General features: G+C 42.1%; 1 protein-coding gene across 1 annotated transcript in view; it reads left to right on the forward strand.

The window, feature by feature from the left end:
- The first annotated feature begins 1,611 nt into the window (after positions 1–1,611).
- Positions 1,612–4,409, forward strand: part of MICAL3 (microtubule associated monooxygenase, calponin and LIM domain containing 3) — a 160,519-nt gene continuing 157,721 nt past the window's right edge. The window contains exon 1 of the mRNA XM_035903349.1: positions 1,612–1,636. The gene's annotated coding sequence lies outside the window, so the exon portion shown is untranslated. The remainder of the gene's footprint in view (positions 1,637–4,409) is intronic.

The following is a 4,409-nucleotide window of genomic DNA, read 5'->3' on the forward strand; positions in this document are numbered from 1 at the left end:
AAGCTTAGGCAGCTGTTGTAACAGGTTGGTCAAAGCTTGTTTCTGCCATGCAGCTTCCAGCTCTGATGTTTTAGGAATCTGTTCTCTGCCAGTTGATCTACATCTTAACAGCCTCGGGTGGAAAAATCATTTACAGCCGAGGCTAGGGCTACACTAAAATCTTCCGTCAGTGTAGCTGTCGATCAGGGGTGTGATCTGTTTTATGTAAGGTCCTTGCACAGATTCAGTTATACAAGTAAAGCACATGCATGCTATTAGGGCTTGTCTTTAACACCGTGGTCTGTTGCTAATATATGGGTGTGAAATGCAGCTTTGCCAATATGCTGTACGGCTCTTCTAATACTACAGAGATATTCCTAGTACGGATGTGATCCGAGAGAGTTTTCCTGGGCGAGTGCTTTTACTGTAGCAGATCCTAACAATAACCTCACCTTTCATGTGAAAAGGGGAGGAGCGGGAATTTCCCACTGGTAAATCCAGGAAATGACTTTTTACCCAAGCTCCATCAGGGGAACCTGGCTTGTATTTTCTTGGGTCTCCTGGCAGCACTGGAGCCTAGAACTGACCTTAGGCTTGCAAACTAGCAGGATGTAACCAAGATGTCAGCTACAGAGGTGCTGTTCGTAATTTGGTAGGTGGAAACAAAGCAGCAATGATACTGATGCGGTGTTTGTGCTGCTATTTGGAAATAATGTGATAAGGTAGAAGAGGCAGGCACTGTTTATTTGCTAGGAGGGGAGCCCAAACCAGTGGAGACAGAGCAAGAGGTAAGCTAGCATAGGAACACCAAATCACCACCCTTTCCTTCCTTTTTCTTCCCCTCCCTCCCCTAGCTGAATGACATCTTCTGTTGCAATTGCACAAGGGAGAGGGAGAAAGGGAAAAGTGCATCTGGGAGAACCCAAGAACATACGCTCTGAGGAACAAGATCTGTGTGTAGACTTTGTTTGTCAACACTGTGGAAACATTTGGATTCCAACTGTGTGGGACACGCAGGCACCGAATTATTTGTTTAGTTCCTGCAGTGTCCTCCTAATTTTGAGGTGGTTGGAATAGGTGGTCGATAGGGCTTTGACAACATACGGTTTCTTTGTGTAAACAGTAAACTGACATGGATCATAGCTCTTCTCATTCTCCTGCCTGTATTGTATCTTAATTTGAAGAGGCACTGTGATGCTCTATGTATGGAGTGGCTTGTGACAGAAATTCAGTGACCAGATATGGGAAACAATTTAAGGAGAGGAAGGTTGCTCACCTGTGTGGGCAGCTTCCCTTCTGATGTCCTCCTTCCCCCCCGCCTTTTTCTTTTAATCAAGCAGCAATTATTTGGCTTGGTAGCAAGAGGAAACTGATGGATGTTTTTCTTTCTTTTCTGACGTATTGAAATTGCCTCAATTCCAAAGTATTCAGTGAGACTAGGAAAGGAAAGGAAAGTTCTTGCTCTAATGGACAGCAGTAAATTAACAGTAGAATTATTTCAGTTTCAGGAAAGAGGAACCTCTTTCATCCCATACTTCCTAAGGAGAGTTTGTAACTTTTCTGCTAAAGGTGTCTACAACTGTTTTTTCTGCAATAGACAATATGAGAAACTGCATCACATTTTTGAGAAGGGGCACTGAAGAAAGCTATGGAAATTGTGAGGAAACTTTTTTACTACATTCCTGTCTCTCTCAGCCTGTCATCTGTGCCTTCTCCCCAGATCTTTATCTGTGTTATATGTTAACCTTTTTCATTCTTTCTCCACAATGTCTTTGAGATATGATCTTTTGTGTCTAGCCACATAGTTAAAACTAGTCTAGGCTGCTCTCGCTTTGTGTCTGGATTTCTTTTTGACACTCATATTTTCAAAACAATGACCATTTTTACTGAATGTGTGTGCGTTCATTTTTTTTCCTGCCATTAAGACTTTTAGCAAATCATTATTATGCAGGGGCCTATAACTACAGACATAAGCTAATTTTCTTCTTGGTCCTTTTTGACTGTCATCTAGAGTGGCATACTGTGGAGAATTTGACGTGTAGTCCCATCTGTTAATGCTGCTGACTTTAGGCCTTCACTAAAGCCTTGTTGTGGTCTTCCTTTACATTGTTCGTCCTGAAAGAGGAGTGGCAGGTGTATGCTTTTCACCCATCATGAAGAAGAGTGCCATAAACATCTACGGAGCTACCTTGTCTTCTGCACTCAGAACTCCAGAGAAGTTCTTAATGCCCTCCCCTGCCAGGAGCTGACTGAACCAGAACAGCCCAGCCAGTGGACTTGAGTAGGCCGCTGCTTATCTTCATGAGTGTTTTGTCTTTTTGTTGTGCTCCCTTCTTTCTTTGCATCCACTTGTCCAGCAATCAACTCATCCCTTGAGCTGGAGTTTCTGTGTGCAAGAGGTGTGTTTTTTTGTTCTGCTCCCATATGTGTTGCATACTGGAGTTCTGGTTTAGACTGGTGATCTCAAACATTATTGTAGGATACAAAACAAAGGTAAAATCATGCATTTTTTTTTTTTGTCTTCCGTGCTGACGGTTTCCAACATTAGTCCAGGAATATTCGTATGTTATGGGTCTTTTGTTGTGTTTGCCTGTGTTGGGATTCCAGTTGTACAGCTTAATTAAAATCTGGGAAATAACCTGCTTATTGCATCAACTTCCTCTTTGGCCAGTAGGAAAATTGTTCTGTACTACTGCTTTCTGCCCTGCTGTTTGGAAATAATTCCTCTGAATCTGCAGTGCTTTGAAGTGAGGCAAGGCTTGCTGGGAGCTGATGTGGTTGTGGGAAGAGGACATTTCAGTGCATTGAAGACTTTTATTAAATCTCTTCCTTTCAAGCTTTACTTAGTTATATCCTTTATCGTCATGGCTGCAAGATGCTTTGGAGTGAACTTTTGATGGTGTGTCTGAGGAAGTCTTAGGGTATAATCTTCTACTCTTCTAAGTAACTTTTGAACTAAAGTGACTTAATGGATAGCATAACTTTTATAGTGACCTCCCTTTAAATTATAAAGATCTCTTTACCCTGAGTCTGTGGAGAGACTTCTCACTGGAAGTTAAAGCATAGGCAGAACAGCAGCATTTTTGCGGGATCATATCTTGTTATCTCTGCCATGTAAGTAAAAGTGCTTGTGGCCATGTGAGTCCTATCTAATGTTTCTATCTTTTTATGGCCTTGATGGAATTGCCTTGGTTTAACGGAATCTTGGGAGGCCCTTCCTGCCCTTCTTTTAGTCTTTCTAAATATGCTTTATATACTTATGTAACTGTTAAAAAGGGCTTCTCTTGTTGGGTCTTGTGAAAAGGATAGTTTAAATTCTGCTCCATTTTTGTGAGATACTGCAGCTGGTAGTGATTTGCACCATTTAACACGTGCTTACCTTTTTCAGGGTTCATTAAATAAATGAATCTTAAGGTAACAAGAAACCAAATTTGTCTCAAACCAAGTTGAAGAGCGCAAACCCAATTGATATCTACTCATTGATACCCATGTAATAGACCACTCTGGATCTCGTGTTGAGAAGTGTCCTCCAACACTTGCAACATCATGGTTATGTGACTGAAGGAACGAAGGGGAGGACAGTAGACTCTCTCATCTCCTCTGTTGTGTTGTGATCTGCACAGAAATGAGGGATGGAGGCAGGTGTTTGCTGAGGAGTCTTGCTTTAAATGGTCAAATCCAAGAATGTTTCACTGATTTCCTTTTTTTGGTAGAAGAAAGTTATTTCTTTAATAACAGTCTGTGTACATTGCGTATGGTACTCCATCTGCTATAAACAGAGTTCTGCTCAGTTTGAGAAAGAAAAGCCAGATTAGACTGCATCAGGAAGGGTAAACAGTTTTGGGGAGCATGGCATGCTTCTGAAGATTTCACTTAGCCACGCTAAAGCACTAATTAAGTGAGACTCCCATTCAGAATTCTCTAGAGCTGTGCCTCTTTCTGTGTTGATTGTAAAGAAAGACTGGTTTGGTGTTAGCCTTTGTGTGTAGTTTCCTTGGTGAGCCTGGGGAGGCCAGTGCCTCTCACCTGGTATTTCAAGTTTCTTCTAGGCCTGGTAAGAGTCACTTGTCTCGCTGCTTATAAACAGAATTGAAACATACTGTGGACTTTTCAAGGAGAGCAGGACTGCTTACGCATCCAGGAAATGTAGGAAAAGGCTGGGTGTCAGTGATACCTGGTCTGCTTCCAGTACTTCAGAAAGAGAGGAGGTTGTACATGTGAAAATGGAGGAGTTATCATGAAGGTGACAGCATCAGTAGCAGATCTCCACTAATAATTCTCTACGGTGATGGTATTCAATGTTCCCTCAGAGAGAAAAGACAGATGGGCTACAGCTGAGCCCATCATTCTGAGTTATACTTTTCTTGTTGCTTTTGCATTACTTAAAATGCCTGTTGTGTTACACATGCCTGGAGGCAGCCCCCCCCCCC

Source organism: Egretta garzetta, unplaced genomic scaffold, assembly GCF_000687185.1.
Source record: "Egretta garzetta isolate BGI_Z169 unplaced genomic scaffold, ASM68718v1 scaffold511, whole genome shotgun sequence".
Taxonomy (NCBI): domain Eukaryota; kingdom Metazoa; phylum Chordata; class Aves; order Pelecaniformes; family Ardeidae; genus Egretta; species Egretta garzetta.